Consider the following 12,344-nt stretch of genomic DNA (forward strand, 5'->3'; position numbering starts at 1 on the left):
TCCGCATGGCCTCTATTCGCCGTTTGGCATAGGGCCCAAATAAAGAGGAGATGATCAAAGGCTATTGCAAAATCTGCAAATACCCTGTTTCATTAAATCAGCAAACTCTTTCCTTACAACAGCTAGCTTCTGAAATGATAGAAGATGCAACTTTGAGAAGATCGGGGAGCCGGTAGTGTTGATGTGGTGCTGCACATCGTGCTTAACCGGCTGGGAGAAACTGCTTTCAGTAGTGATATTTTGATATTTCCTGAGAAGTGCGCGAATGCGATGATCGGCAACGTTCTCGAAAACAATGGGAAGAGTGTCGTTTTCGCGGGTGTAAATTTATCCTGATTACTTTAAAAAAGTTTCGGAGTCTATTAAAAATTTGCTCTGCTGATCCACCAATCACCCCAAAGGTGTTTACTCCTAAAATGGGGGTTCGAATGTCCGCCAAAACGAATCGCTCCGAAAACGTTTAACGCCATCCAAGACTCACATCCACGTTCGCGGCAGCCAACCAACTCAGAGGGTCGAAAATTGTAAGGGGACCACGGCGATGCATCTGTCTTTCGCTCCCCCGATGTGCCGCCACAACAGTTGCCTGCGGAACACAGTCTGCGCTTACCAGGCAAGTGGGTTAGGACTAGCTCAGAAGATTTCGTCAAGGAGCTCTCGGATTTTCTAGAAAAGATGGGTTCTTATGTTCCTGCGTCTAAATTTTAGTGAGCCTCACAGAATTGCAAATAAGCAGTTCTTGTGTGGCAGGTAGCAGATTTTGCAGACTTCCCTGGTGACCTTCCTGAGGATAGGTCCTCGTTTCACGACGGTGACCATATCTTTTTACTGTATCACGTCGGCTTTTTGCAAAGCCTGATTACTCTTGAGCAAAATATTAAGATAATGTTTTTTTTTGTTGAGGATGCAGGGTGTCCTGAGTTCGCATCCGCTTGGGACCACTTGGAAAGCAACTTACTTCTTCTCTTATGGTCCACAGACCCCTCTCTTGGAGTTAAAGACCCAAGTTTCTAAAAAAGATGACTGACTGACTTCGTCCAGGGCAGAGGCAACTCATCAGACCTTGCCTCACCTCTGCCCTGCATCATCCTCAGAAAAATTCACTTTGGCCTAGTTTAGGTCTGAACACACGACTAATTTCACTTCAATATAATTCGCAAGCATTTGGTGTTTGCAGTTACGTATAAATGGAGCGATCACCAGCTGTCGCCACTTTCGGTCACGCTGCTCCCAGGGCAGAGGTGAGACAGCGTCTGATGAGTTCCTTCTGCCCTGGACGAAACCGTCAGTCAACTTTTTTTTATTAAGATAATGATCTCGGCTTCCTTAGGCATCAAACAAACATTCCTGGAAAAGGTTTTCTTGAACGAAAAATCTATGAAATTTCTGCCTCTGGAAGGCATCCTCAAATTCACAGAAGTCCTGCGAACGCGGCAGGTTGGAGACCATTGATTTCAAAGCCAGTTCAATGGGTCTTATAAAACTGTTGAGTTTTGGGTACTGCGCCCATCCAACTGAACTAATCAAATTTACGCCCTTTTATTATGGTTGAACACTTTGCTTGATACAAGTCTGGAGGTCTGTCCTCGGGATAAGTTTGCTACTCTGGACGTGGAGGTGCAGAGGTGTGTCCTGTCGGCATGCAAGATACAGTAGAAGGGTTGAGATCCCGAGCTTGTGACTTTCAGGTCAGGGTTATCGTGTATACGTGACTCATCAATCAAATCACTGCGGCCAGAAATTTTGTAAAGCAAGAGTTTTTGAAAGAGTCAGTATAGTTGAATACGAGTTGAAGGAGATGGATTGTCGGAATGTCAAAAAACCAATCGTTTTTTCTCAAACCCCTCGAAAACCCAGGACTTGTGAATCATTTTTGTTTCTCTATTACTTTGTGTCGGACTGAGAAAAAATCTCGCTTGATGGTTCGGAGCATCTCTCTTTCTTCCTTTCACACACACACTTGTCATAATCTTTTTTCCAATTATTTGTGTCCTTCTTTAACTCCGTACCATTAAAAATTAACGTCCTTTAATTTTTCACTGGTGAAAATGGTCAATATTAGATGACGATATTAGCTTTTTTTTCAAAATTTCTACACAAAACCATTCAATCGTAAAATCTTCGGCAATCCTGAATATGATATAATAATCAAACAATTGTGTACATCGAAACCAGAAATGATCATTGATCTCTTTCATATTTTAGCACTGCAATGCTATGTACATTTCCATACTAGTGCACCATTAAATGCATTTTACCTAAGCAATCCAACCCGACAATACATATTTTCGCATATGACGTTCAAATTGTCGAAAAGTCACGGCAGTCTGTTGCCTCAAATGAAAAAGCAAAATCTCCTCACTCATGCAACAAAAACTTGAAATATATCCTCTCAACGACTATCATCGTCGGTCATCCACTAATTGTGAATTCATGACTTCCTACAGTCAAGAAAAACAAATTGTTTAAACTTATTAAATTCAGGTTAAAGCAAGTGCAGGTATCAAAAAAAGTTAAGTTCTTCCGAAGGAAACAAGCTTCTCCCTGCTGAGGTTTACAACTCTGCCTCTGCTTCTTTCATTTTAATATCCCTTAGATTGAAAATCTTGCTTCCAGTTGAAACCTCTTACTTAATTCGAAAATCGTTTTCAATATCCATTTGCTACCATAGTAACCCTTAGCTAGTCAGTCCTAGTTTTCATCTCTCTATTCCTCATCTCAACAGGTTGCATCCTGGATCCTCATCCTCCTCGTCCATTTCATACCACAACTTCCATTTAAAATAAACTCAATGAACTTCACAAAAAGTAAAATTTTCCCCTCTCGAAAACGCTTTTCTGTTGAATTTTCAAATACCTGGAAGGTGAAAAATTAATTTTCTATTTTCTTCACTTTTCTACACTTCCGGATATTTTTCTCAAATAATTTTATTTATCCATGACAACCGAGCATGGGGTTGCGATGTTGATAGAGAAATATTTCTGGAAATGTACCGTAAACAATAATATTCACCCCCCAAAGCTCCCATGATTCCAACATTTCTAAGGGAGATTTTCGCATTCCTTTCTTTCAACTTGTCCATTGGATATTTATACACCTACCTAGCTGGTATCAGTGGAAATTTTTCCTCACAATTTAACTCATTGTCAGTTGATGTCCGTTGTTAGAGTTTACCAATTTTTTTTGTCAGAAACTGGATGCCCAAGGTAGCAACAATGTATTTGAGTATAATGTCCCAAAAATGTATGGAATAGGCTTACACGTGTTTGAATAAATCGATCCTACTGAGACAATTGATAAAGGACAGGTATACGAAAATGTTCGGGCAGAAGCATACCACGGTTTTTGCAGATTAAAAAGGACAAGGACATTCAAATCTTTTAATAACAAAAAAAGATACTTTTCTTTGTTGTCTGCCCCGGTTGAATCCAGGGCTCGTTGAAGAGGATACCAGGAAAGTTACACGAGTTTGAAGACTAAATCAATTTTTAAATTATCAAATATTCCAATATCCATAAAATATCCTTGGAAAAGTTGGGTAGCAGACGTCAACTTAGTGAACAGTGGGCTCCTGGAAAATGACAATAACAATCGATCACCCAGAATTTAGGAGGGGTTTCTCACTTCCATAAGCTGGGAAGAAGAGACACACCAAGAAAGGGTAGAAAGGGTACAACGCCATTGCTAGTTCTACCATGCAATGAAATCCGCTATTCCACGATAGCCGATTAGTGGGCTGCCCTAGAACCACGTAGCGCAGAACAGTAGAGGAGGAGTGTAGTTATCTCGGAAAGTCGCGGATGGAGCTCAAAGACATGTTCAAAAATTAATGACGATGGCATATAGTCATGATCCAGGGGTGATGACGACCACTAAAAAAATGGGAAATGCTCTAAATGATTAAGGCTGACACAGAGCTTACAGAGTTCAAGTTATATTCTGGGCCATATTAATCGAATGTAGAAAGGTAACTTGAGGCTTGGATTAAATAAGTCCGGAGAAAGACGGCGGAAAGCATTCGTGGTAAAGTCGGCCAGCCTGAGGTAAGAGTTCGAAAAACGTGAAATACTCGTGGAAAGCAAGGACCTAAAAGTCACCACGTTGGAAAATATCCTTGTTGTATTCTGGCAATTCGGCCTCAGTGATCTAGATCAAAGTGGTATAATTGTAATGAGAAAGACCCACGGAGAAACTCATACTGTTGTGATTAATCTGGCGGCAGAATCAGCACTTATTACAACAAAGCAAATTTGGGTTGGATCATATACAGCTCAGGGAACAAATACCTTCATCCTTTTCCAGCAGCATACACCAGCATGTGGAGAAGCAGAATACGCCGAACAAAGGGGCCCATACTAAAGTTTCACTGAAGAGCTACACTGTATACAGTGCAAAGACAAGCAGATCTGGATGACCCAAATATTTCAGGAAGCGGCAAATGTCCGATACCTTATAGGGTGCTGAACGAAGTAGGTAGATGAGACTTATGGAAATCAATTATAGCCATTGTGACCAGCTTGAGCACGCTTTTCGAAAACAGCCCTATTGGGCATAGCAGGAATTTTCAGACAAGCGGAAACTGGGTCGAGGCGAAAATGAGTGCGTGATACATTACTGATAAAGTAATTATAGGCAGGGTGCGTAGTAAAAGGGTGCATGACTCTTGTTCAAGTAGTAACAATTCTCTGTCTGCAGAAAGATAAAGATCAAACGAAGGTTCTAGCCCAGTAGGAAGTCCTTCCGAGAGTATGATGAAGTATTGCAAGACAACTCTGGAGAAGATGGCAACAGAAATGGTCTAGGATTAGATTGAATTCCAACAGAGCTTTCGAAGTAGCTAATCTGGTCAGTCCCAATTAATTCACTAGCACTTTTGATTCGTGCATGGTGAAAGGACTGTTTCCTCTACAAAGTTGAAAGCTGAATTTGATTCTATGTCTGAAACCCCAAAATAGTACCCAGTGTACCTTCTTCATATCGGCCTACCTCTTTCTTAGATGCTTTAACAAATATGTCGGACAGGATACAATACAATATAATAGATTGCTTCTGTTATTCAAGGAGGAAGAGGGCGACCAAATGCAATCGTAAGCTGCTCGTAGCCAGTGTGATTCGACCCGCCCTACTTTCTGCGGCTCTTGTCTGGGTATTGACAATTGTTGTGAATCTCAGAAGAGAGAGCAAGGGATACCTTCTAATTCAGTTGAGAATGCGCAGTAAACTTAAAACGAAATCGGATAAAGCAATCTTCGTAACCGCGGAAATAGTGTTTCCTGCTCACTTCTTAGTGCGGTGTAAGGCATTGACACGGTTAGACTGTGCTTCAGATTCACTATCATCACACTTAACGCTGTGCAAGTCATAAGCTCTCAACAGCGAAGCAAACAAAAGACGAGCATAGACACCCATGACGACTGGGATTCAAACCCACAGCAACGAGATTGAGAGGCTGACGCTCTACTGCTTCAACCATCGCGCCGTCAACCGCGGAAATTATCTTTATATATTTTCTAGCTGTTGAAATGCACTTCTTTCGATTGACTGGATACTGAAATCAGAGGGAAGCTGGCCTTCTTAGGCATCACAATGTTGACAGAATAAGCTTTAGGAAATAGATCGAGTCGGAAAACGGTATTGACAAAAACGTCGGAGTGCGCGAGGCGATTAGCAACAGTACAGCATATCTAATCTGATGATTACAGTATGATAGCCCGACTATCATCGTCCTAAAGTATAAAAGCACGACTATCATCGTCGTAAAATGCAGAAACCATGTCTTAGGTCTCTACTTTAGTGACTATCACGAGATGTAGAAGGCGTTGAACCATCGCTACGGTAAGTGTTCCTCAAAATAATGGTGCTTGAGAAATTGAAAAAGATATTGTTGGCAATGATCGATATTATGCAGATCTCATTCCGTAGCTAGTGAGTAATAAGCATCTGTAGACACTGATATCCTTTTCGAAGTAGGCGACTAGCGAAACTGCATGGAATCCGGGCTCTAGACGTAAAACCTGGATCGATACCACAGGTGATTTTATTTGACCAAGCTCTTACAAAATGCTCCGTTCACATTTTCTTGTAAACTTCAGCTCTTGAGTAGTGCGAAATTCTATCTAGGCGAACTCGTTCAGGCCTTTAGCCACAGGAAGATCTCCTTGAGGTTTTTTTGAAGTAGTAAAATTGCCGCCGCAATTTTGCTGATATTTATTTCTGGATGACAGTTGCGTCGGGGCCATCGAGTCTGGAGTTTTTTTTTTGTTTTTTATTTATAGCTTTAGCTCGCGTGTTATCTTCCGATGGATTCGCGCGATATCCCAACGTTTATCTAACTTTCCAGGTTCCGCTACGGGCCCATGTATTGGTGTAAAAGCACTGGAAGTTTTATTGAATGACACGTGAGGGACGGATCTGTTTAAAGAACACCAAAATAGTCGAAACAGGTATATATACACGTATAGTGCGACAAATAAGTTCCCACACACTAGCCATACTTCAGTAGCTACTAACGCCATCTATTTTCTCAGACCCCTGCAACTGTCACCCCCTCAATGGCGAGCCGTACCAATTGGAGAGAAAATGCCTCTCACTTTTCCGGTCCATAGACTTCTTTTTTTGGGCTGACACTCAAAGTCAAAAAATTTCTAGAACTACGGTTTCATCCAGGACAGAAGCAAATCATCTGATGCTGCCTTGCCTTGGAAGCAGCGTGACCAAAGTGGTTAGTAGGTGTGCATGTGTATCAGTGGGGCAATGAGGACATGCCCAACGGCATCCTTGGAGGTCCTTCTGGGATTAAACCCTCCCCATCTGTACATACAGATGTAGGCAAGAAGGGCAATATTCAGGATGGGCGAGAATATCAGTGAAGCGGGGAGCTGCCTAAGACGAAGGAAAATTGATATTTTTTCTTGGCTGTATCCCGAATTACTGATACCAAGGGATAACATGACAACGAGCTTTCACTTTGATAAGAAGCTTGAAACACGTTGGAGTCAGAAGGCAAACTGGGAGAGCGTGGCTGGGACATACGGCTTAAACCAGTAATTAATCACTTGGTACACTGACGGATCTCTCACAGAAGAGGGAGCGGGTGCCGCGGTCATTGGTCCAAGGAGCTAATGGGTGTACACTAGCATATTCCAAGTGGGAATATACGCCATAGACAGATGTGCCTCCTTTAATCTTCAAAAGAACTACAGGGGCAGAACATTGATATTCTCACCGATAACCAAGCAGCGATCAAGGCACTTAGGCCCAACCAGGCAAACTCTAAACTGGTATGGGAATGCCTTGAGAGACTGAATACGCTCGGCTTGCCCAACAAGGTCTGGATACTCTGTGGAATCGGAAACGGTTTCATGGCTATGACACTAAGAAATGAAGAGGACGGTTGAGGGAACTATACTGGGCGAGCCCACAAGGGATGGAGCAATCCAGGGTACTTAGTGGGGGATACGAACCTATGCGCCTTTGTGCGCTTAAACTTCACCAAAAAGAACCTCTGAATCATAGTGGCAATTCTCACTGTCGGCTAAACTATCACTTAGGGAAGCTAGGGATATCGGCAGACACTGCTGCAGGTTTTGTACCGAAAGTGATGGAACCTCTATTCACGTCCTGGGACAGTGTCCGGCACTTGTGTAAAGTAGGTCGAGGCATCTGGAGGAACACTTAATACCAAATGCAAAGTTGAAAGATCTGGAAGTAAGGAATATGCTAGAGTTCCTGACCGTTATAGGTTTGCTTGAGTTACTGTGATTAATAGGTACGCTATAACAAACAAGAACAATAGTTCTTTAAGGACGTGGTGCGACTTTCACTTAACAGAATAATAATAATAATATATAGTATATTAAAGAAGGAAGAACACCATCTGACTGGCAAGAAAGTACCACTGTTCCAATATGGAAAAAGAAAGGTAGCCCAGCAGAATGTTCAAATTACCGTCCGATCCGGTTACTTTCCCATACCATGAAGATTTTTGAACGCATTCTTGACAACCGTATTCGCGAAATCGTTGAAATAACCGTGAATCAAGCCGGATTTGTCAAGAACTGCGGAACTACTGACGCAATGCACGCTGCGCGGTTACTCATGGAGAAACACCGTGAGAAGCATCGCCCTCTTTACATTGCCTTTCTGGATCTAGAGAAAGCGTTTGACCGTGTACCACACGAACTCATCTGGTATGCTTTACGACAACACTTCGTGCCAGAAGAACTCGTGCGCTGGGTTCAATTGCTCTACCACGATCCGAAAAGTAAAGTTCGAAGTATGGCGGGTGTATCAAAACCGCTTCGTGTCTCTGTTGGAGTTCATCAAGGAAGTGCCCTCTCACCACTCCTCTTTGTCCTTGTTATGGACACCGTCACACGGGATATCCAACGTCCAGCGCCCTACACACTGGTTTATGCAGATGATGTTTTTCTAGCATCTGATAGCAAAAATGATCTCGAGCAACTTGTTCAAAAATGGAATGACCGCCTCATGCAACACGGTTTCAGATTGAATTTAAACAAAACTGAATTTTTGACGACCAATCCCCATGAAACAGGCACAATCACTGTCAGCGGCAGTGATCTGCCCAGAACTGAGCGATTTAAATACCTCGGGTCAACGCTATCAGCCAATGGAGAACTGCGTTATGAAATTGCTTCACGCATTAACGCAATCCGGATGATGATGGCGTTCCACAACTGGAGTTCTTTCTGATCGACGTATCAACGAACGTCTCAAATCTAAAATTTACCGCAATGTCGTCCGTCCAGTCGCTCTCTATGGTTCTGAGTGTTGGCCGACCATAAAAGACAATGAACGGCGTCTTGCGGTAATGGAGACGAAGATGCTACGTTGGACTAGTGGCGTCACACGTTTAGATCACATCCGAAATGAGGATATCCGCGATCGTTATGGGGTTGCACCGATCGTGGAGAAGTTGCGAGAGAGGCGTCTTCGATGGTATGGTCACGCAATTCGTGCCAACGAGAATTCACTTGCAAAGATTGGTCTGAACATCGAAGTCGATGGTAAACGATCAAAAGGCAGACCTAAGCAACGGTGGCTTGATGCGCTGGATGGGGATTTGAAAGCCTCGAGATTGCACCCAGATCAGGCATTCGATAGAGCCAAATGGCGAAGCCGATCACGACGAGCCGATCTCGCTTGTGAACGGGACAAAGGCTGAAGAAAAAGAAGAAAATATTGTGCTCAAAATTGATCTAAAGTATCTTCACGCATTTCCACGTTACTCTATGCACGAATCCATATATACGTACACACCCGCAAATTTCATTAGCATATATACATACGTGCCTGTCTTCAGTAATTGATACTGATTCTTAGTAAACAAAAAAAGCTGAAAAAGAAACTCGAAGGTGTCTTCATGGACCCCGTCGTTCATATAAGTTTAGTATATGGATACGATGCTAACGCATAAAGTGCAGAAATTTACGTGAAATGTAATACTTTGACTTTCAATAACTTTATTAATAATATTTGGATTGCGATCAAACTTTCCAGAATTATGTTCTATACCGCCTAAACTGATGCGAAATTTTGCAATTCTAGGATGAGCTTAAGACGGGTTTTCGGCTAAATTTCCAAAATATGACAATATACTATTATGAATGTCATTTGTGCAGGCATCGGGACGGGATGTATTTTGAAGCCTAGATTTCGAATTTTCGGTTGGATAGGAACGAGACCTGTTTCACTTTTTGGAGCACACATTTTGAGCCCTCACTCCCCTGTGTTTCACCTAATATCAGAAATAAGATCAGTTTCGGAAAGTACTAATCCAGCCCTTGATACCCCACATGGCCATATCTTGTGAAAAATAAATTACACCCCTTTTTTGCATGTATGAGGAGCCCCCTTCAAATTCAACACAAAATGGAGCCACTCGCTGAATGTCAAGGGACACACAGACCACTTGTTCTCATCAACCCGTTCAGCCGTTTCTGAGTAAATCGGGTGTGCCAGACAGAAAAACGGGCAGATAGACATTAGACCGATTTTAAGAAGGTTTTGTTTCACACAAGGATCAGATATCGGAATGGGACATATCTGGGGTCTAGATTTTATATTTTTGCGGATTTTTGGATTGGGTAGTTTTCGAAAATGATTCCTGTCTCACTTTAAGTATGCACATTTTGACTCCGTATTCGCGCACTTTACAATTCACGTCAAAACTAATACCAGATTCGGAAAGTACTAATTGATACCTTTCATATTTGAAAACTATATTTGAAGAAGAAAAATTAGCGTCTTCCTTTGCATGTATGGAAAACCGCCCCTTTAAACTCCATGTAAATTTATGTCACTCACTGTATGCGTGGAATTTCATAGTTCCCATATGTCCACCAAATTTTATTCGGATCATTTCAGCCGTTTTGAAGAAAAGTGGGTGTGATAGACAGACAGACAGACAGTGAACTGATTTTGATAAGATTATGATTTACACAAAACCTTAAAATAAGGTGGACGCTTTCGTCACAAGAGAAGAGACAACCCTTCAGAAGCTGCATCGTTCCTCTCTGTCTCTGACTCCGGGCACTCAAATCTCAGAGTTAATTACTCGTCAAAATTAATGCGGTCTCCTTTCAAGTAGATGGAAACTTAGGACCAACTCATTCTCAGAAATACAATGTTTATTACATTTTCGAAAGCAAAGGAGATCTATGGTCTTGAATGCAGTGCTCTAACACACTTCAAGGCCCTGATCCAATATGGATTGTTGTACCAACGATTATTAAAGGAGATCTACAAGAAATTTGTTCCAACTGGTCAAAAAATTATTGCCACATATTATTTTGAGTTTTTGAAGCATCTGATGACTAGCTTCTGTTGCACAATAATCCATTAAATCGCACACCAGTTATTGTTCGTCAAATTTCGGTTCGAAATCAAAAAGTTTTCGAAAGTTTGAATTGAGGCATCCATTATTATTTCAATTGTGGATCTCACTTAGCTCTAAATAGAAAGAAGAGCACAAAAACAAACATCCATGACGCATCTAAGATTCGAACCCGGGGCGGAGATCGAAAGGATGACATTCGACCGCCTCGATCATCGCATCATCTCAGAGACGTATTCAGTCCTTTGTCAAATAGAATGCATTCACACATATATATATTTCACTTTGAATAAGACCGGGATCAGTTTCATTACCGTTGCAGTTAATGTTGTACAAGAAAATACAAACACAAACATCCTTGGCGAACCGGGATTCGAGCCTGGAGCAACGAGACCGTGAGGCTGACGCTCAAAAAGATCATTGAAGAACAATGTTATGCTCATGCACGTAAATTGAATCACTTCTTAAAGACCTAGCGGTATGGTAGCAATAGGAGTCCCTGAAGTATCGATAGTATTTTGCGCTAAAAAGAGAAACCTTGCATCTGTTTATATCCCCTAGTCTTATCCGAACGATTTCATCGATATTCCTGGTAGTTTCCCTTCAACTTCTTGTACTTTTTTTGGCATGCATAGCAGAATTGTCGAAGTCGTTAAGCTCTCTAGGATAACCGCTCTGTAACCTCAAATTTAATGCGGAGACACCTAGTAGTCGCAGAAAAAACTAACAGCAAACTTCAATGGTTCTCGAGAGATGCCACTAAACGTTTATTTCCTGAATCAAGTAGCGAAATAAAATCCTGTCAGGGCACAATAGTTCTTTAAGGACGCGGTGCGACTTTCCTTTAACAGAAAATCCTGTCAAAACATAGATGAACCCTTGGTTTTGACAGATTTTTTTTTCCGTTCTTGCACAAACCATAAAACCGCCCATTATCGTTATACTATCAGCACACTGTGTTCACTTATAAGGATTCACTCACATAAAAGGATTCACTCACAAAAACATGAACATCTTCGAATTATTAACATTTTTTTTTTCTCCAATTATCTACGAATAAAACAATTATTCCATCAACTGCAGAACATGTTCCAGAACCAGAACCTCGTCACCCACCACTACACATCTGTATTTTTTCCTGCAATTTTCCAAAGACCTCTATATCCTTTGTTCTTTCAAATTCGCCTCAAAGCTACAAAAAGGAAATCATCAAAGCATTCTTTCCTTTTTTTTAATACACGTTCCAGTCCTTATGCACGCATTTTTTAGTGGGATATTGCCTCTTGTATCCTTTGCAATATCTGTTGCACCATCATCATTTAAACGCTATAAAACCGATACCTCTCATATATCTAAACTCGGGGAGGGGGGAAAAAAGTTGACCTAAAAGCATTGAAATCGATTCATTGAGTCTGAAAGGGATTTTTTTTTCTAACAAAAGGAATGAACTAAAAGTTTTGAAGACTTTAGCTCACTTTCGTCCTTT

General features: G+C 41.5%; 2 protein-coding genes across 2 annotated transcripts in view; one reads left to right on the forward strand and one right to left on the reverse strand.

The window, feature by feature from the left end:
* LOC119654623 (actin-histidine N-methyltransferase) overlaps positions 1 to 12,344 on the forward strand; it is a 358,831-nt gene that overhangs the window by 186,290 nt on the left and 160,197 nt on the right. The gene's annotated exons all lie outside the window — the stretch shown is intronic.
* The window catches only part of LOC119654622, a 183,460-nt gene that overhangs the window by 169,549 nt on the left and 1,567 nt on the right, over positions 1 to 12,344 (reverse strand). The window lies entirely within an intron of this gene.

This window comes from Hermetia illucens, chromosome 4 (genome assembly GCF_905115235.1).
Source record: "Hermetia illucens chromosome 4, iHerIll2.2.curated.20191125, whole genome shotgun sequence".
NCBI classification, from domain to species: Eukaryota; Metazoa; Arthropoda; class Insecta; order Diptera; family Stratiomyidae; genus Hermetia; species Hermetia illucens.